Genomic DNA, 22,793 nt, shown 5'->3' with positions numbered 1-22,793 from the left:
TGTTTGGCCCAGGACCAAACAGACTGGGTCTGGTCATTGACCTGGTGGTTCCTGGTTCTAGTTTTGTCTCTGAGGAGATCCTACTTCCAGCTATTTCTTTATGGCTTCCTGGTTCTGAAAGTGTCTCAGAATTGACTCTGAAATTGTCTTGGTCCCTGAGAACTACCCAACTCTAAATACTCCAGGGGATGCTGGTTTCTGCTTAAGAGTCTGACCTGCCACTAGAGGCCTTTGGATTCTCCTTTGACTGTGGTTTTCTGGCTCCAGTTGTTCCCCAGCTGTTTCTGGTTAAGAGCTGTTGACTTGTGGGTGTGACTAGGAGGGTTCTCTGTATACAACTATATTCCTGTGGCTTCTTGGCTTTGCCTGTTTGCTAAGATTGGATCTCTGAATGGAACTTATGAAATTAAGGGAGACTGATGTTCATTTTTTTTTTTTAAAAACTCGCATTATCTTCTTATCATCCCCAAATATCATTCCATGAAAGTACTTTTGTTCCATGTAGACACAAAGAGAGATAGACAATATTTTCTAATTTTATACACAGCTTGCCGAATTGACCAGTGGTACAGTCTGGTTCTGGACTTGGGATTTGGGTTAGAGCTCTGAATCTTTCCTTACTCCATGGTGAATAGAAAGGTATGTGCTGCTCTGCTGCTGTGGGTGGGGCTTAGTGAAGCATCCAGCACAGACTTCTGAGGGAAAATGCACCAAAGAAGCTTCTGAGGTGGAAGTGAAGAATCTCAACACAGGACACAGCTGAGTATGTCACATGGGCTGTTATATTTTGACAGCCATGTCCCTAAACTTGTTGCCCTTTGGTGTGTTATGCAATAAAAGGACCACAGGGCTTAGGAGGAAAAATGGGGGTAGAGGCACCCCTGTATCTTTAGCGACACATAAACATGGGAGCACAATTTTATACATCAAGTGGATCAGAACATGCAAAATACTACACTGTAGATAGCAAACACCTCAGGAGAGGTTGACATTTGCTTTCACAAGTAGTGGTAGGGGGTTGCAGCCGGTGTGTGTGTGTGTGTGTGTGTGTGTGTGTGTGTAGCTTAAGTTTTTACTTCACTTTTGTCTTTGGTAAGTGCAATCCCAGATGAGCAGATGTACCGTTTGCTCTGTGCTTACATTGTTCCCTCATAAATCAATTGTTTCCGAACAAACTTTGGGTTTCCAGTTGTTTGTGAACCAATTTGAGTGGCAGAGCAGAGTTGACAGTGGCCAATCTTGGGTGTCTCAGTAGTGCAGCTGAGAGTGTAGAAGCTAAGGATCTCTAACATTTCATGGCTCAGACTTATTCCTTGGTTATCGAACAAGTATGATGAGCAGAGAGTCCATTTTCCTAGCAATTTCTCTAAACTGGTCTTTGGTAAAATTCCTCATTGAAACCTGATTATGAAGCTGACTGCTTTCAGCGGACATAAGGGTACATTATTAAGCCTGGTAAAACCTTACCTCAGCTCTGTACCGTAATAGTCATCCATAAAAATAATTGATTTGAACCTGTTGATGAGACTTCCCTTTTTCCACAAGGTAAATGTAAGGTTTTGGAGGGGTTCTGATCTTTAGAAATGATATTCAAAGCACTTTCAAAGCCCCTGTGGACGTATTTGCTCATGATCATATAATGCAGTTAGAAATTCAATCATGAGATGATCATCTCAATAAAAATTTATAACCTATTGCAAACAGTTGCCACAACTGTATAAAGGAGTTTACATGTGACAGACATAGTGGTCTGACTATCACTATAAAAATTATGAGTTGAAATGTTGTTTGTGGGTATTGTATTTCCAGAAATGTTGGTATTTAAGTAAGTTAGGCTTAAATCTCAAATAGCCTACATTCTACAAAATGTATCATAAAGAAAATAATCTTTTTTTCCCATCACCACTGATGGTAGAATGTTCTTTACTTCATAATTAATTTTTCAGAGAATCCAGGGCTGATATCCATTTGTAGATGCTCTTTATTACCGTTGGTATTTGGAGTTTTCTCCCCTCTCCCTATTCTATTATTAATCACACTGGAAATGTACTCATTATTTTGCAAAACAGAAAATGAGGGAGTGCAGAGTGTGGAAAGTATAATTTCTGCCCAGAGGAATTTACAGACTTGGTAGAGATTCTAGACATTTTTTTAAAATGGGTAAGATATAAAAATGAAGTGTGGGTATTGAAATAGCGTTCTTTGTGAAGATGGGATGAGCAGTATCCATAGAGGCATCTAGAACAGTGTTTCTCAGTGTGGGGTTCCTGGACCAGGAGCATCAGTATTGCTAGAGACTGGATACTTTGGTTACCTCAGTTCTTATGTTGAACTAGGGGTCTCCATAGGATGGTGTAGGAGATGGAGCTTTTGGAGTGACTTGGTTATAGGTAGATTTGCACCATTGTGAAAGGGACCCCAACATTCTCTCTTGTTCATTTGCCATGTGAGGGCACAATGAGAAGACTGGTCTATGAGCCAGCAGTCAGGTCTTTTCCCAGCACTGTGCAAACAAAAGTTCTGTTGTTTATAAATAACCCACTCTATGATATTGTGTCACAGTAATCCAAAAGGATTAAATTCTTAATTAGTTAAGAATTAAGTAGACCAAGTCCTAGTCTCTCCTCACCCAATGAATCGGAAGGTACAAGAGTGAGGGCTAGCGATCAGAAGTCCTGGCTCACAGGAGTCACATGGAAACATAAGCAGCTGTGGCCATTGGCTTGCCCTCTGGGGGTAGACCCACTGACTGTGTGACTTCATCTTTAAGCCAGCTCTGAGAGGTAGAGAGGGTGGGATACTGAGACTCAGATAATTGGCTCAAGGCTACATAGTGTGTAAGTGCTTAGAGCTGAGTATCTTGACTCTAAGGAGTTCCCCACCACTGATTTGCTGGAGTTTCTCACCCTGGGTTGGGGGCGGTTCTTCTGCTTACAAGTGTCCTCTCAAGTATGGGGTTGGGTAGTAACTATGGAGACAAGCTAAAAATGAATGGCTGCATTTGTCCTTTATACCAAACACTTACTCATTCTCTTCTGTGTGCCAAACTCTGCTCTAGGCAGTGGTGGAAGAGGCTGGCTTTAAAAGAGCAGGACAGGCAGGGGAGAGGCTTAGTCATGGTTAAGTACAACAAAGCTTTGAAAAGATATCAGGACAACCAAGTCAGTGAGGGCAAGTAGGGGTATATTCTTGTTCTACTGCATATAACAAGTCATTGACCTGATAGATCCTTGACATAGTAAAGGCTGAGGCTGACACTTGAGGGTGGAGCATTTAGGAGTTTAGCTGAAGAGTGTCCCAGGATGATAGGGAATCAGGAGCTCAGAACACAGTTTTAGCTAGTGACGCCATAGACAGATCCACAGGGAACTATAAATGAGGGGATGCGAGAAGGGGGTCTAAGGTGATATCTCCGGTTTGTGGTATAGGCAACTGAGACATGAGAGAGAGAGAACTGTATTCTGAGATGGGAAATGCTGAAGATGGCTGAGGGAGTGAATAGGATGTAGTTAGGGGAAGATGAATAGCAGGCAATGGGGATATATTCAGCTTAAGAAAATTGAGCTCTGTCTATGAGGACTCCCCCAACTTCACCTGAACATTAAGGTAGGGGCCTCCTTAGCACTGATGAAATCAGCTCTTAATTCTCTCCATCTTCATGCTGTCCCCTTAAGATGCTTCATTCATTTTTAATTCATCATTTTGTTCCTTTATCTCATTTTAATCATTCATCATCCTCCCTGAGATAAAGGCCTAGGGGCAAAGACAATGATGTATATCAAAGTGTTTTGAAAAGCTCAAAATGCTCTTTAGATGCCTGTAATGAAACAAATCACTATCTGTCGATGGTGTTATGGATGTTATTATTGTGAGCTGTTACACACAGACAAGAAGGCTGGCCTGTTCACTTTCAGCTCTAGCACCCATCGGGATTGTGGGTCTTGTGCTCTTGCTCTTCATCCTCTCATGGGAAGTACCATTTCTGAATGTGGTATTCACAGTGCAGTCTGCATTCTGGGCAGCTTTCTTATCTAGAACATTGGGTGTTTTCCTCTAGCATATTCCACATAGCAGACATCTAGGTAGAGATGGGAGTTTAGGGATACTAGACAATGGATAGCTTACTTTCAAGCTTGCATCTAAAGGAAAGGCCACACTATCCAAACAGTCCATTTCCCTGTTGAGGCAACTGAGCTGTTTTCTCTACCTACCCAGTGTTAACCTAATCGTCATACAATTCTAGTTGGGGTCACATACAGGAAAAACCCTTTAGGTTCCTATTACAGGCAGTTAGCCACTGTGGGACATATCTGTTACTTCAGCATGTTGAAGGCTGTGGCAAGGAAGTCATGAGTTGAAGGCCAGCCTGGGTTGTGTAGCAATACCTTATATCAAAAAAAAAAAAAAAAAAAAAAAAAAAAAAAAAAGAGAAAGTGTAACTAGGAGGCAGGCTCTCCCATGAATCATCTGGAATTATTTAAAGAACCCTGAAGGCAATGGCACTGAGAAATGTTACCCAGGTCCTTAATTTGGAAAAACAAGAGGTACCATATTGACTCAGCCTGTAGGTATCAGTTTTAACAGCCTCCCTGGTTTACCAGCTTGCTGGTTTCCTGAAAGAAACATCTAGCACCACACAGAAAAGACTCTGCCACACTGTCACCCAAGATCCACTTCCATGCCACAGCCACATGTTGGCCTTGGTTTTGCTCTCTGTAAGCCTTTCTGGTTATCTCAAAATTAGGGTATTAGAACCTAAAGTTGTGTCTTTTCTCCTCTTGAAATCTCAGCTTAAGCCAGATCCCAGGCAGCTCTCTTCCCACCCGTTATAGGTTCACCAATCCGTTCAGTAAGCTGAATGATTGCACCGCCCTAACGTGATTGCTGGTTCCTGTAAATCAAAGAGAGCCCACTTCACCATGGTCCAGCAAAGTTCCAATTCCCCAAGTGGAAACTCACTCCACCCACGTGGTCAGAATTGCCTGCTCTGCAGTTGATTTGAAGGGCTCTCTTTCTGTTCCCTTCACCTGAGGGCTGATTGCACGTATATTTTATTTACATATTTATGGGTTTCTACTTGAAATGATATGTGTCTAGTTCTCTCTTTTCTCCAGAGGGATAAAACGGAGGAATTCAAATTGCTGAGCTCAATGAAGTGAGAGTAGTCATTAGAATTTAGTGAAAAGGATATGGGCCTTAGAGCCAAAGAGAATCTGTTTTTTATTTCAAGCGGGACATTTGCTAGCTGGATGACCAGGGATGTATTACCTCACCTTTCTGTGCCTCCACTTCTTTTCTTCCATTAAAGGGAGATAATAGCACATCACCCTCCCCCCTGAGCTTCAGTAAAACCTGTGCCTAGAAGAGACACTCATAGAGGCTTTGATGAACATAAATTAGAATGGAACTTCAGACTTTGGAAGAGAGTTTTTAAGCGTGGATTAATTTTGTTCTTTGTGCATGATGGATCATATCATAAGAACATTTCTCTAGTACTATTCTTAGCATGGAAGCTCTGTTGTCTTCAGGGAAGATGGGATGCTTGTGCAGTTGTTCCTGATCCTCTCTGAGTAGCTGTAATGGTACCTGATGGTGGGGATAAGAGTGCGGAGGATGGAAATTGTTCTTCCTCTGGGTTCTGTCCAGAGGCCCAGGCAAGGTAGAGACACACGGCATTTAGTTCCTTTTCTGTTCTAGAATGCCAAGGAACATAAGAATGAGTCCTTGCCAGTTCAGAAAGAAAGGGGGCTGGAGAGTCTTGAAACCTTACAGATAGTCTTTTGGGGGGTAGTCTCTTTTCTCAAAGAGGACATTAGGGTCAGCGTAGAAAGGTCTTTCATTCTAGAGAACAATTCTGCATCAGAGCAGAGAGTGAAAGACAAAGAATACTCAAATGTCTTCGAAAATAGGACAAGTTCATCTCACTAGCCCCCTGGGACATTTTTTTCATTGCTATAAGCTTTGCTGAACCATCTGTAATGTAATGGTGTGTGTTTGTCAGGGAGCAGATGTGGCATAATTTGGCTTAGGGCATTGAACTACCTTCTGAGTGAATGTTATTATGAATACAATCTCTTCCTCACTGCTACCCTGCTCTATAGTCTAGGTGAAATCATCCATAAATTTTAAAGGAACATGGCAAAGTTAGCCAATAAAAAAATCAAAAATCAAATCTCCATCTCATCCAAAATGAAATAATACAATCAACAGACTTTAAAGATCAGTGGTGAAAACTTCAGACATGCCACAGCATGCTCAAAGAAACATTGCTGCCAATACAGTGCAAACTCAGACTGGAGACAATTGCCGAAGATATATTATGGCCACCATTTCCTCAGAAAGAGAGAATTGGTTATATCATCCCTTTTGTTTTCTCTAGTGTTCCTATACTGCCCTCTTTGTTTGTGGTATAGAACCATGGTCTGCTTTTACTCTCATCATTTCTAGAGCCTCCATGAGAACCAAAAGTTATCTCCTCTGGGGCTCCAGAGTTCTAGCTTCTCTTCTTGCAGACCCCTTTCCTCTTCAATTATACTCTGCCTTAGAGCCTTCCTGCCTTGGTTTATGAAAGAGGTGGCTGTAAGGTAAAGCCTTTTCTCTTAAAACCCACACTTCATAATCTCAGAGACGTTTTTACCTAACCACTCCCCCTGGATTATTGTGTAAAGAGAGTGTGGTGTTGGGAGGGTGTGGTGAGGGTCCAGCTGGGTACCTCTATGCAACCTCTGGAAAGGATGGCTGGTGGCACCTTGCTCTTCTCTGTAGAATGTCAGCCTTTTAACCTGCTTATTAGTGGTCATAAAGCAAATTCCAAAGCAACAAGAGCATCCTTCTGTATCCTCCCACACTTACATACGGCTGCCAGCCTATGCTCTCTACGGGGTTGGGGCTTCCTAGAAGCTGAAGCACAAAGAGAAGCTGATCAATGCTGCCCCAATCTCTTTCAATCTTAAAGGTTCATTCAGATCTGAGGAAAAACTGAACCACACACACACACACACACACAGAATGGTAATGAGAGCTGTGGTCTTATGATTATGGTTGACCTATGGGAAGTGGCACTATTGGGAAGTTTGGCCTTGTTGGAATAAGTGTGGCCTTGTTGGAGGAAGTGTGTCACTTTATAGATGGGCTTTGAGGGCTCCTAGTACTCAAGAGAGTCTTCTCCAGGTTACCTTTGGATCAAGATATAAAACTCCCAGCTCCTTCTCCATCAGCATGTCTGCCTGAATGCTGCCATGCTTCCTACCATGATAACAATAGACTGAACCTCTGAAACCGTAAGTCAGCCCCAACTGTTTGCCTTTATAAGAATTGCCTTGGTCATGGTGTCTCTTCACAGCAATACAACCTTAACTAAGACAAGAGCTAATACTGTTTACATATCAAGATAATTCAGTGAAAAAAAAGCCCCTATCTATATTAAAATTGGGGTCAATCACTCCTGAAGCTCTAAAAGCTTAAGATAATAAATATAGCAGATAGATGATTATTCTAAAGCAAACACTAGCTGTCATCATGAATATCTGATGTCTACAACTTGTATAGCATGAAGTTGGCATCAGGTAGCTTGTAATTCTTGCCACAGCCTTCAGGGTAGGTATAATTCCCTCCAGTTGTTAAGAGACAGATGACATGACCAAGGTCACACACCTGCCCAAGTGTTGCAGCCAGGAAATGTGCCTTTAATGTCTTGGTTTCTTTCCTGCTTCTGTGGTCACACACCCACCAAACGCTGCAGGAGGGGCCAGTATAAGACTCTTGCTGCCAAGCGTCATACCAGAGTTCATTCCCTGGGGCTCAAATGGTGGAAGGTGAGAATAGTAATTGCCACAAGTTGCCCTCTCGCCTGTGGATGAGTGAACACTGTTGCATAATATTTTAAATCGGCAGCACCCAATCTAGCTTGTTCTTAATCTGCCGCCATGTTCCTGACTAGGCTAGGCCTGAGGTCACAAGCAGCTGTGTGTTCTCGATGCTGCAGCCATTCAGGCCGCTGGCTCAGGGGGACCAGAACACTGGCCCTGGCACCCATGAGACGCCAGTGTGGGAGATGGCTCTGCCTATCTACCATGCTGTCTCCACAAGGTTGGGCTGAGCCCAGACCATCCCACCATCCACACAGTACCTGGTAGAAATGAGACTCTAATGCTTACATTATCCAAAGGCTTTATATGTTTGATAATGCTCAATAAAAACGATGCCTACACAATTGGAAATGTTAAACAATTAACTAACCTAGATATAAGTTGTTACCCAGGACTACTCTCAATACATGCATGGTCATCCATGGTTCCTACATCTCTCTCCTTAGCTCCTCCTCTTCCTTCTCCTTTTCCTCTCCTTACTCCTCTTCTTCCTCTCCTTACTCTTCCCACCTTAGCTCCTCCCAACTTGTGGGGAAAATATGTCACTACAAAACACAGAGTAAATAAATTAGTAAAATCAAACAACAACAACTTTAAAACAACCTAAGCAATGAAAGGTTTGTTTTGGCTTCTGATTCAAAGTCACAGTCCATCATGATAAAGAGATCAAGGCGGCCAGAGTGCCTGAAACAACTTCTCCCATCACGCTGGTAGTCACAGGTTGGGGGGCAGGGGAAGTGCTGCCCAATCCTTTTTGATTTGCTACAGTCAAGGATTCCCATAATGGCAGTGGACCTGATTAATATGGTCTTCACAGATCAATTATCACAGGGGATATCCATATCCTCATCTCCCAAGTTATTCTAGATCCCATCAAATTAACTAACAATCAGGAGCTACAAATCTGACTGTCTGATATTATACCCAGAATTCAGTGTGATTACCAAAGCATCATATACCATGACCAAGTGGGGCTTCTCCCAGAATATGGTGAGAGAAATCCTTTAATATCAGGAAAACTACTGGTGTAATGTTTCTTTCTAGTGGTCAGAGAATAAAACCATATGATCCTCTCAGGAGAGGCTGGGAAGTAATTTGAAAGAAATTCACCCTTCATTACTGATCAGAATCCTTAGTGAGCCAGCAATGGGAAGGCGCTTTCTTATTTCAAGCGGAAAATGTTCTTATAGTCTCAAAGCCCAAGAGACTAAAGCAAACTTTTAAAAAAAAGTGGGGGAGAAAAAGCTAGTAGAAATACTAATGTATTTCAGTCTTGTAGTTGGACCAAGCAAATAAATAAAAATCAATAGTTACATGCCAGTAATAAGTGATACAAAAATAAAATGAAATATATCAAATTCCTAAACACAATTAAAATATAAATGCTTATGAATAAAGTCAGAAAGGCTCAGATTCTATATGAAAATACACACACCTCTGGAATTTTATTGAGGACGATTAAACAAGACTGGAATAAATGGAGCCATATATCATGCTGCTGGATTAATAAATTTAGTACTGTGAAAATATCATTGTTCCCAAATTAATTTATAGGTTTAATATAATTTGCAATCAAACTCCTAATGCGATTCTTTTTGGAACTTAACAAAGCAATTTAAAAATTGATCTGAAATAATAGCCAGGGGGAGTAATCCAGACCACTTAGAAAAAAATGGCATGGGGAGGAGATTTCTCTGAGATAAAAACATTTATAATCACTATAATAATTAAAGCCTCCCCCCCACTCCATAAAGAATACAATCTATGGAGAAACAGGGTTTAGAGATTTATCTGACTGTGTAAGTTCTTAATAAATTGCACATGTTTAATACATAGTATATAGCATAAATAATTTGGGAAATCAAAATTTTTGGTCTATATCATGATATACTAAATAAATTAACGATAGATTATGCACTTAAAAGTATAGATAAAGGTAATAAGTAAGAGAAAATAAAGAAGGGATGTTCTTTTATTAGGCAGGGGTCTCATTTACTTAAAAGTAATCAGAACAACCATCAAGACTGTGCTTATTCAAGTTCACTATTCAGGAAAAATGAAGGAGAAGGGATGCCTCTGGTGGGTACAGACAGTACTTAAAAATCAAATGGGTTAATGGGCTGTGGGAAAAGCTTCAACAAAATGAGAACCACGGGCAAATACCCATGTAGAAAGTGCTCTGGTCACTAAGATGTAATCGTGTTGATAGTTAAACTGCATAAACATATCCATGCAATAAGAATGTCAAGGGGGCAAGGCTTGGGGATGACTTAGTAGGTGAATTGTTTCATGCAAGAATGAGGGTTAGATTCCCAGAATCAATGTAAAGACCCAGAGTATTGATGCGCATCTTTAATACCAGCACTGTGTAGGATAAAGAAAGAGGGACTCCTGGAGATCATTGGCCAGCCAGCTTAGCTGAATCTGTTACCATCAAGTTCAGCGAGTTGCTGTCTCAAATATTAAGGTGAAAAGCAGTTGAGGAATATGCCTCATGTCAACCACTGTCCTACATACATGAACATATACATACACATGCACACACGTGCACACACACAGAAAAACATCTATATGCACCACACGTGTATATACACAGATAAGAATGCTGAAATAACCAATAAAATGTCCAGTGTTGTAGTTAATTAAATGGTTTTTTTTTTTTTTACCTATAGTGTTATAAGAGTCTGTTTTGATTAATAATAACCAGCATGGTGAAGAAACAAAATGAGCTCTTCTTTTTAACACTATTTTCTTCATTAATTAATTAGTTTATGAATTCACTTTACATCCCCATCACAGACCGCCCCCTCCTCTCCTCCTAGTCACACACTCACAAACCCCTCTCCCTCTGGCCCCTCCCCTTCTCCTCAGGAAAGGGGAAGTCCCCTATATGTACCAACCCTCTCTGCCACATCAAACAGGAGGTTCTGCAGGTGGGCTGACTTGTGCTGGCACTGTGGTGAGCTCCCTAATTTTTTTTCTAACAAAATAATCAGAACTCTCAGAGTTCTACATAGAGGCCATCGCTGCATTATTTATAAGGGCAAAAAACTTGCAAATCACATAAACTGAACCACAATAGGAAAATACTTAAATAATGTGTGGAACATGCACGCAGTACAGTTTTCTGCTAGATTCTACAAACCACATTCCCAGTGACAGTATTCAAGCTATAAGATGAAAAATTCAGCTTACAAAACTGCTCTTCTGGGAGTCCCTGGTTTGGTTCCTGGCTTCTTCATGGTAGTTCACAACTGTCTGTAATTCTAGTCACAGGGAATTCAATACTGGCCTCTTCCAGCTCCAGATATGCACATGGTACACAGACACACATGCAGGCAAATCACCCATGCACATGAAAATACATATGAATTTAAAAAACTATATATGTAAACACCGTCTCAATGTGGAGTAATTTATCTGAGAGAACTACATAGTATAGAGTATAGCCCCACTCTGTATCCTGCCAGAGATAACCAGAGCACAGGGTCCTCCATTACACCAGCCCAGAAGTTTGAACCCTTCCTTTCAACTATAGTTTCCAGAAGAAGAACAAAAAGCCACATCTGTGGTAAAGATTTTTATAAGGTTGATTGACTGATTAGGAACATCTTTGATTGTAGAGTTGGAATGTTGCAGAATTAGGGTCAATCTATATTGGACTATCTGTATTTCCCTTTATAGCCATTCATTACCTATGCCCATGTCATCTATATCATTCTTGTGACTCTCATGAGACCTCTTGGGATGTACTAACCACCAGCCACACTCAAATAATGTCATCAGATAGCAACACAGACCTGTCTGAGAGATTTTCCCTCCTTATTATAACCTGGCTAACTGACCTCCCCACAGTTGAATTTAGAGAATGTCTTGATTATTTTACTTTGTTTTGTTTTATAAGTATAATAGCTTCAAGAAACAGTTCCAATGTTGGAACACAATATTTGGGATAAACTTTATCTGTATTCTGAAGCTCTGCTCATTCATATTTGGCACCAAAATAAATGATCTCTTTCCCCCTGTTAGGTGAAGACTGTGTTTCTACATGGACTGTTTTCCTCTCTCTTAGTAGGACTAACCATAGATGGGACCATTTCTCCACTAACCCATGAACACAGAACTTCTTCCTCCCCAATGCATATCTTGGTGTTTGGTGGAATAAATAAGAGTTTGCTTAGGAAGTGAGTCCAATTCTTCCTGAGCCTAGAAAGTCAGCACACAGAGATTAGATTTTCATCTCCCATGTCCCGTCTCCCATATCACAACACAGATATGTAAGTTTTTCTTTTTTCAGTGCTGATTATTGAACATATAGATTTGCATGTACTAGACACACACTCTTTCTCTGAACTAGATTTCCAGCCCCCTTATGTATTAGTTATTTCTAAAGGAACAGACCTGATAAAATTAATAGATACATATTAAAAGGATATTTATTAGAACAACTTGCAGGCTAAAGCCCAAGCAATCCAACAGTGGGTGTCTCCTGGTAGTCAGGCCAAGAATACAACAGTTATTCTGTCCATGAAAGTGGATATTTGAGCAGTCTTGATTTGGTGGTGGAGTCCCTAGAGAATTCCTACAGAGCCACTGGCTGATAGTCCTTTTGAGATCCTTAAGCAATAGTTTCTAATAACAGCAAAGGAATGCCTCAGCAACAGGAGTGAGGAACTGGAAAGCAATAGTGGGGGCAAGCAGGGAAAAAGCAAAGGCTTCTTTTTCATCCATGTCCTATTATGTGAGTTCTCATCAGAGGTGTGGCCCAGGTGTAGGTGGGTCTTCTGACTTCATATGATTGAGATTTAGAATGTGTCTTCCCACTTCAGGTGATGCACTCAGGGATCCTCAGAGGTACGCCCTGGTATCTAGGTTTTACTTGATTCTGGAGTAGTCAGTCAAATTGACAACTAAGATTAGACATTATACCTTTTTTTGTTTGTTTGTTTGTTTGTTTGTTTGTGTGTGTGTGTGTGTGTTTGAGATAGTATCTCTCTACAAATTAACTCTATAAACCAAACTAATTTTAAATTTGGCATTCTTCTGCCTCAGGAGGATGATCTCCCAAGAAATGGAGACTTCAGGTATAATCTACCTGGACAGACTGCAGTCATGTTATGTATGATTCAAAGCAGTTGACTTGCTCCAGGCTCTAGGTCTAATGTTCTCTGCATATCTTTGGCATTGAGTTGAACAATGAGTAGGGATAGGGTGGCTAATTTTGAGACTCAAGGCTTAAGTGGGGAAAAAGTCCTTAATATGTTTTCAGTATACCTGTTTACACACACACACACATACACACACACACACACACACAACACACACAGAGGGGGAGAGAGAGAGAGAGAGAGAGAGAGAGAGAGAGAGAGAGAGAGAGAGAGAGAGAGAGAGAGAGAGAGAGAGAGAAGAGGAGGGGGGAAGGGAGAAATTTTGAAATTATAGGTCACTATAAATGTTTTCTCTTTGTTTCACTAAATTGCATAAAACTTACACAATTAAAAGTACCTTCCCCTTAAGGACAAATATGTCTATTAAAGAATGGTTATAAATCATAGAACACTCTATACATGTGAGAAGTTATTTTTAATTAAACTTAACAAATCAGTGGTATTTTTGAGAAGCTACAGGCTAGTTCTACATTGCTAAGTCCCTGAGCTGCAAATGGAGCAAGGGCTGGTCCACTGAGGGCTTTGTTTTCAAGGTTCATCTGACTTTGGACACAGATCCATTGGCCTAGCACAATTTGTTTCACTGCTCTGAATCAGGTCACCACCTGTTAACCAGGGATAGTATTGCTATATTGGACAGGAGTGAGAGGTATTGGTGAGAACTAGAAATACACTTGTGAACTTACCTCTCTTCACCTGCTCGTACCTCTGCAAGGCATGAAGCAGATATGCCATCACCATCACTAAGACGGCCAGAGAGCTTCAAGTGTTCCTCTGAGTCACAAGGCTCTGTGCAGAGGGCCCTGCTTTTAACATCCCTGACAATATTACTCTGATGTTGGACATTGGCACCTAGATTTAGTAAAATCTCAGCCCACAGGGGCTTGCAGTGCTTTAAAACCCTTGAGATAGTCACTACTCTCCATACGCCTTCACCAGCCAGCTCCAAGCCCTTCACTGCTGTGAGTCAAGGGACAAAGGGAAGATGACTTCTACATCCACAAAGGAACTTACAGTCACAGGTAGGGGGACATCAGACTAGAAGGAAGCCCCAGATGCATTATTCACCATGGAGCATTCTGAAATGTTAAGTCCCTATCACACATGAAAGGATGGGAGAGTTACTCCAAGTACAAGTCTGGCTTGGTATGGAGAGGATGCACAGTGGCTGTGAGAGAGGCCCAGGAGAGCTCTTCCATGGTTTCCATTTTACAGGAACCAAGGGCTTAACCCATGTGTTGTTCTGAGCATCGGGAAGGTGGGTGTGCCAGGAGCTAGCCTGAAGGAGAAGGTGAGAGAATGTAGTGAGTCTATAAGGCCTAGTATGTAAATGGATACCCATTCTTTACTGTCATGTAGATGCCTTCTCTGAAACACATCAGTGGCAACAGAGGGTGAGTCTACCAGCCAGCTGGGCTAAGGGCTGAGAGCAGATACAGCCACTCTGGGATCCTCCCTTTTTCCTCTTGCCCTTGAAATAACAAATTATCAAGTAGTTATAAGCTGAAAACAACTTTTTTTTTTAGCAAACTAAAACATATCTTATATTCCAATTAGATAGTTTTTGCTTGTGAACATCCCTTCGTGTCACTGACATAAATCTTATGGCACCATGGCCTGTTGTGTCATATGTGATCCCTGCCTGTCACTCACCATCCCAAAGTAAATGTTTTATAGGTTTGTATGGAATTTGTACCCTGCTTGAATGGCTCTGTGGTGACCCAGGAGTCTAATTACCCTAATTTGCTAAATGATTCCTATATATTTGCTGCATATTTAGGCATCTCCAAAACCTTGCCTTACTGCCATTCTATAGCCTTCTGCTTGAATGATTTTCCTTAAACAAAGTTTCAAGGAAGATATTATAAGACAGAGATATCCTTATGGCTCTTGCTATGCTTCACAGATTGCTTCCAATGATATGAGCAGTTCAGTGCAAGCTTGCCAGGATTGTGTACTGTCAATTTGTTTAATTTTGCCCATTTCACAGGCAGAAAACTGGAATCTCAAGTCTACTTTAATTCACCTTTATGGCCCAGAACCTAGGGCCTGGTGCATTCTACCACTAGGCAAGCATTCCAAGTAGTGGTTCTGCATCTCTCCTGTGCTTTTTAGTTTGAGACAAAGGTCTCACTAAATTGCTCAGGCTAGCTCTGAACTCACTTCTTAGCCTAGGCTGACCCTGAAGACTCTCCTCCCTTTAATCTCCCCTTATCTCCAGTCTCTTTGTCTATATTCTTCTTCATTTCTATATTCCACTTTCATTTCTTTTCCTCTTCCTCAGAAGTACAGGGTAGAAGAGAGATGCAGCTCAGTGGTAGAGCCAATACTTACTATGAGCAAAACCCTAACTTTGGTCTCCAGCACCACAAAACACCAAATTAATAGCAAACATTTGATGCAAACTCTTTCCATCCTGGGGTCTTTGCCTGAGCTATTCCTTCTCCATGCAACATTCTCTTTATGTGTCCTTGTCCCTAACTAATTCATTACTATCCTTTGTGTGTCAGCTTCATGTTGTGATCTAAGCCAGCCTCTTCTTCACTCTCCTTTTAAAGCACTTAAAACACTGTCCATCTGCTCATTTGTGTGTATGTTTGATTATCATATGTCATTTCCATTTGATGGTATGTCTCCAAGGATAAAGCTCCCTGCTCTTTTCTGGCTGGACTTTTATATTGACACTCAACAAATGAGTGCCAAATGCATGAAGGTTGTTAAGAGGTCTGTGCACACTGGAAACAAATTTATAAAGTCAGAAAATACACAGTCAGAAATGAAAACAGCCCCATGTAGTATCACTCAGTGGAAATAGATGTTGTCAAGGTGGCATTTTTAATGGCTCTTGCCATGTACTGAACTCATTAATGAATGTGGCTTCACTTTGGTCTTTGGTATGTGGTGAGGTTTCTACTTTGCTTCTCAAATGTTTGACAAGTTATCTCAGGACCAGTGAGAAGAGATGGTAAGACAGTGACCCATAGAGAACACATAGGATGGAACACTAGAATGGGAGGTGCCATTAGTACAAAGCCAGAGGCTTTGTAGATGCAAAATCAACACAGTGGAACCTCGCTTTAGGAGGAGAGCACAGCCCTGTCCGTGTGTGGCAGCACTGTAGGTGCAGAGTATTGACCTTTCTCATTTTCCATTGCTCTTTCTGAACCAGATCTCATGACCTTCGTAGTAAGCTGACATTAACTCAGGGATCACTACTGATCTATACAGAGGGTAGTCCTGAGGGTATAAGGGATTAATAGTCTTATTATTTCAACTGGAATTTCATGGTGGTTATGAAACAGCCCCTTCTGGCTCCATATTCTCCTTCTTCTGCCCTCCACCTACTACAGAGCTTTCTGTAGACTCTGAATCATGGATTAACCAGATATTGGGAGGGGGCTGGAAACCATTGGCTAAAGGAAGCAGGAATTCTGATTAATTGAAATGTTTTTTATTTGAAGGTTAAGTAGCAGATGCATTTAAACTTGACCCATAGCATTTTATATGGGATAGTATATGAACTAAACACAATAAAATTGAGCCCAGAGGACTAGCCCTGAGAAGAAAAAAGTCAATAATATGACTCTCAATTGCCTCTTACAGTTGGTACAGGTTTGACTATTCCCATACTCACTCAAAGAATTTGATCAAGATCTTGGTGTCTGAGACATTCAAAGACATTAGACACTTGATGGATATTAAAGAGCCAGTATTCTGTCTTGAACACAGTAGATGCTATATACACTAAGGATGGACCTCAGTCTCTAGCTGCACCTCTGTAGATTTCACACAATATATATATATATATATATATATATATATATATATATATATATCCTCACTATATATATACATATATATCTCCTCAGTTAGTCATCATTATCAAGCTGTTCTATATTGTGGGGGAGTTGGGGGTTCTAAAAGAGTAAGCAATGGGACCCTTATAATATGCCATGCAAAATACCATAAGAATATAGCACTTGATTCTGGCCATATATTGTCAAGGACATAGGATAAGAGATTTTATGTGGGATAGTAATGGGCCCTGTGGGGCTGGACTGTGAAGTCTGGATGGCAGCCTGGGGTGCTGACTATGAAGTTTTCTTGCAAGCTGGAGAGCCTCTAGCGCTCAGAGCTGTTCAGACATCTGCTGCACAGAGTAGAAAAGCAAAGGAAGGTGTTTGCATCTTCCTGGCATGGTGATGGTGATGAAAGAAATATGTCTTCATTTTTTATCTTGGAAGACACAGGAAAAAAACCACTAAAGTAGAATTCTAAAATAGCCCAAAAATTCCACCATTTGGACATACCCATTCTAAATTTCAGCACAGTTCTTCCCATTATGGCTTTTGTTTGTTGTTGCTTTGTTTCTAAGATGCAAACCCATTCATCTCCTTCCCCAAATTTGAGCCAATCGATATATATTCTAGGACTGAAATTTTTTATTGAGCAGTATTTGGTATGATTGTTGATCTTCCTTGTCAACTTGGCTGGATTTAGAATCAGTATAGAAACACATCTCTGAATGTAGTTTTCAGAAATATTTATTTGAGGAAGGAAGGACCATCTTGAAGGTGGCATCACCATGTCATGGCTTGAGACACAGGACTACATTTAAAAGGACAAAGTAAGCTGAGCATCAATGGTCATTACTTTTTGCTTCCTGATTGATGACATCCTGTGACCAGCTTTCTTGTGTTCCTGCTGCCCTGCCTGCCCTGCCGTGATGGACTATATGCCCTCAAATTGGAGCAAGATAAATCCTCCCTTCAGTTGTTTCTTGTCCATGTGTAATTTTACTTTTGTATGATTTTCATTATTTCTGCATTCCATGTTTGCACATTTATTGACCCACAAAATGTACCTGTAAACACCAATATCAATGCCATAGTTTCTTCTCTGCCATTACATCCCACGTAGGTACACACCAAACATTATAGTCTGAGTTGTTTAATACACAATTTCCCAATACAGACCCAGCTAGACATAAAGTCTTCCTTCTTATTGTAGCCTAATAGTGTAAATAATATCATCTTGGTGAATCCCTGCATGTAGCATAGTTTCTCTATTTTGGTGCTTTTTGATAGGGACTCTGGTTTAAAATGTAGCGGTGAAGTGCCATCTGATGTCCCAGAAGGCTAGGATGTACCTTCCAGAGACACAGCTATGCTGAATGAGTTCTGTTCAGTCATGAGCTACTGTGCTTGTTGTCTGTGAGTTCAATATTAATGAATCAGCCATGTCTATTAAACAAGGTGTCCATAAGCAGAAACACACCCATAAAACAGGGACATGTATCTATCAGTGGACAATAATGTTGTGATTAGAGGAACATAACCCTGCATTTCCGTTAGGAACCCATGGTACCATATTCTGTAATTCAGGGCAACTTTATCGAAAATTGCCTTGAGGATCAAGAATCAGCTATATGTCTGTGCTGTTCAGTAGAAGAGGACAAGCAGGACATATGGGGACATATGTTTGGGTTTTTATGGCTTCAGTTATTTGAAACTATTAGATAAGCATAATTTCAAGACAAAATAGCACCATTGCTGTTACGGAGCTGCAGAGATGAGCATGATTTTATTTAATTCACGAATGAGGAAACTGATGAGTTAGTCAGCAGAGAGGATAACTTGAAGACCAGAATATCTGCATATCAGGAATATTGAAATGAATATGCAAATCAAGCAAAACTGGCCTTTTTCTTTCAGGGGAACGTTGTCCCTCTTCCAGAAAGAACCATTTGCATGTCTATAGACAAGAATTATGCTGGATTGCTCTCAGTTAGCTATGGTTTCCAAAGTTCCCACAGCTCTATAGACTCAGCATCAGATAGCGGGAGAGCAGGACGAGAGACAAAGCATGTGTCCCAATAAAGCATCATTGTTTTTACCCCACAGAATTCTAATAAATGTACTTAAACTACTTAGAGTATGTAGAAGACAAAGAAGCTGACTCTGATGAACACCCAACACTGTAAGGGTGGGTTGCAGAAGCAGAGACTGAAAAGAAGGTGGTTCAGAAGAGGGAGACAACCAGGACACAGCCTTAGGGTCAGTTGCAAGGCTGAGGATCGACAATTGTCAACCGCCTGAGGAACCACCCTAAGATATGTTCAAAACACCTGCTTGAACCTGGCAGCATGGCAGTCAGTAGTGACAGCACAGATAGCTCTTATAGGACAAAGCAGGCACAAGTGGTATGAATGAGTGGAATGGAAACAAAGAAGAATTATTTTAAGTCTTGGCATGCTGTCATATGGATGTGCAATTGATTATATCCCAATTTTGATTCTTGGATATTTAAGTCTTTTTAAATATTTAAAAATATTGCAATTAATATCTTGATATATATATATATATATATATATATATATGTATATATATGTATGTATATATGTGTGTGTACATACATATATGTAAATATATATATACACACATATACATACATATACACACACAGACACACACGCATATATACACAGTACACCCCTAATTTTTTCTTGAATAAATTCCTAGTAACAACTGAGTCACTAAGCCTTTCAATACTTGGTTTGTTCTTTAAAAAAAATGCATCAATTTACACCCAGCCCTCAACTATGGACAATGAGTCTTTGTTAGGTTAGACATGTGTGTCTGTTGCTATTGTGAGCCTGCATTCTTGCTTTATTCCTTTGTATCTCCTGAGACAACTTTGCAAACAAGTAGTTTGGTGTTCAGAGCTGATAACCAATGGCTCTTATTTCTTATCACTGATTATAAGTCACAGCCGCTAATTTGGTTATTTGGTGCAGAATCAATTCTGTCCCATGTTGGCATTCATACCTGTTACATATTGTCAGGTTGTTATCTTTCCTTTTGGCTCAGGTTAGCCAGGCTCTGATTGAGCACCCGACATCTTCCTTCTTTGTCCATTTTCCTCACAGCCTTCCATTTTGTAACAGTTTGCTACCTCTTTCCTAGAGTTACAAGCCTGTTTTCTTGTCTTGGACTTCTGTGCTTGCTTGTGTGTATTGGACTGTACTTTGCATAATTCTTTTTTCATTATACAAGCTGTCCCAGGACAGCTTACCTGTTCCTATGGCATGAAACCATGAATTCATCCTCCTTTCTCCTAAGACCCTGTCTAGACAACTAAGTGCTTTCCCTACCCATCATATACACACCTCAACATTACAGACTGATGCCCCTTTCATGGTTTCTCTCCTTCACTTGCCTCCTGCCTACTTGTCTATCTTAATTCTATTTGGTAAAAAAGCACTCTGTTTCTGTCTAGTTCAGAAATCGGGAGTCATTTGGAATTTTCCCCTATCCCCCTTTCCCTTCATGTCCAAGTAGCAAAAATATTGTTCATTTCTTCTCTTTATCCTTATGTTGGTCCCTTATTCTCTGATTTTACCCTCCCACCCACAGACAAAGCCTGAGGACCCTGTTGTCACAAGGCATCCTGTTTTCCCTTTTATCTTACACTTATCACCATCTGTCTTACCAGGTTTGTAGAACCTGGAAAGTTTTTAAGGTAGATCATCTCTGTTTTCTTTCATCTTCTAGTAAATTAAGTTGGATTTTCCAAATTAAATTTAATTTTTCTGATTTATTTTGTTATATCCTAGTGGATTTTCTCAGGCTAGGAGGGGAATTTACATATCCAATAGGTTCAAATACAAAATGGTGCTATTGAATCTACTGGATTGTCACACTGAGATGACCCTCAGTATGACTAAATAGTACACACACACACACACACACACACACACACACACCACGTGTATGTCTGTGGTATGTGTGTGTATGCTGAGCATATAATCCAGAGACTTAAATATTTCAGAGAAGCACGCTACCGCTGAAACTGTCTGTAGCCTAAGAAATTTAATTTAAATGCATAGCACAACAGCGCAAGAAGGGATGTCTCTCCATTTCCTTAACACTGTCATAGTGATACTCTGTTCCTGGTGTGGTGGTCTGTGGGACTTTTGAAGGTCTTCTGTGCAAAGCATGACCTAGATTCATGCTCTTCCCTGTGTATTAGCTGTATAGCCATAGACAAGTTTACTGAACTTTGTAGGACCCCTTGTATCAGTTGGAATGACAGTCTGGCTCTTGTGAGGCTGGCTGCACATAAGCAGCTTTGTGAAGAGTGGCTCAGACATTCGGAGGTTTTGATTAGCTGTTCTGGACCTCATGGCACCTGCAATGAGGCACTCTTGGGATCAGCCCATATCCATCGCCAAAGAAACCCTTTGGAAGAACACCTTCAAGCTTGTAGTGAGCCTACTCCAAGAGAGAGAAGCCTGACATATCTGGGACAGGATTTTCTCAACTGTTGTCAGGGTCACTTTGTCAGATGGTCTCCCTCAGTCCCCTTTGCTTGTCTGTCTTGAGAGGCATATGATTTCATTGCCATTCATCCTCCTGTGCAAGGAGGAGCCTGTCTACCCCTCTCCTGGACCTCTTCACCAGCCTTCCCTCCCTATGGCTAACTGGGAACCTGCTTCTCCCTATTCCAAGTGCCATCTACCCTTCCTGGGACAGTCAGCTTAACTGTGCCAACACGTATATGGCCCCATATAGTCCCCACTTTACATAAATACAATTCTCCCCCACTTTTATCTTTACTGCCATTCAAGGGCCTTCATGAGATTTTCCAACTTTTCCTATCCCATCCAGTCCCCTTTCTCATTCAGCTTCATGGTCGGGAGCTTTCTGTGCCAATAGGAATGTTTTAGAGCCTAGAGGAACAAGATATGAACTCAAGCCTGTGTTGAAAAAACTGTATGATCAAAGTAACAAGCATTTAATTTTCTCTATAATAGATTGAATTTTTCAAACATTAAATATATATATATTGTTAAAAATTTTATTTCTTTTAACAGTAAACTATAGGTTAGCTTTCCTCACACAAAGAATTCTCAAAGTCCAAAGTGATTAGAAAAAATCAATAGGCACTTAAAACTGATTAAGTTATGGAGAACCAAATTATATTAAAAGCAAATTTATTTTATGAACATTGCAAAATTATGACAAAATTAAAATTAGTGTTAGAAGAAGAATGTAATATGTTTTATTATGGTTTGATAGAGAGTTTCAAAACCACACTGGCCTTTGAAGATCAGGTTCAACCTTGGGATTCCCTTTGTCTTTGCCCTCTGCCTCTGTCTGCATTAGCTGCCACTTGCTATACCTTTGCGTCTGTAAACTATAGGACCATCTACCTTTTTCTTTCCCTAACATTTACTTCTATGATAATTGATGGTGTCTCCAATTTACTGTCATCCCTACAAGGTCTCTGTGATGCTGTGTTTACATATTAGCAATCTAGTGAGGAGCACAGGGCTTTTTTTTTTTTTTTTTTTTTTTTTTTGACCTAATGTAGATTGTTCTTCTTATTAATTGGAGAGCATGGGTTTGTCACAGGTGGTTGTCATCAAGAAGGAGAATGTTGGGATACTCAGAGGTGGGCTTGAGTGTTGCCCATCTCAGGTGACTCCCCCACAGGCACTCCATGGGAACCAAAAGATGATCTATTCAGGAAATCTGTGTTGAGTCACATGGCATGACACAGAGCTTGGGAGAAGATAGAGATGAGAAAATAACCCTTGATAAGTGTTCAGACCATTGATACTAACTTTATCTGAGATGTCACAGCTACCAACTTCCCCTGCATACTCCATAGAAGATAGGAGAGGCTACGGTAGGCAGGATCGGTTCTAACAGAGTAAATGGGGTCTCTAAGCCCCATGAGAATAATGAGTGGT

The 22,793-nt window shown here is 40.7% G+C and overlaps 1 protein-coding gene across 12 annotated transcripts in view; it reads left to right on the top strand.

Moving 5' to 3' along the window:
• Window positions 1-22,793, top strand: part of Ptprt (protein tyrosine phosphatase receptor type T) — a 1,076,931-nt gene that overhangs the window by 500,219 nt on the left and 553,919 nt on the right. The window lies entirely within an intron of this gene.

Source organism: Arvicanthis niloticus, chromosome 2 (assembly GCF_011762505.2).
Source record: "Arvicanthis niloticus isolate mArvNil1 chromosome 2, mArvNil1.pat.X, whole genome shotgun sequence".
NCBI lineage: Eukaryota > Metazoa > Chordata > Mammalia > Rodentia > Muridae > Arvicanthis > Arvicanthis niloticus.
Note: the sequence above shows the minus strand (reverse complement) of the source record. Positions and strands in the feature narration are given on the sequence as shown.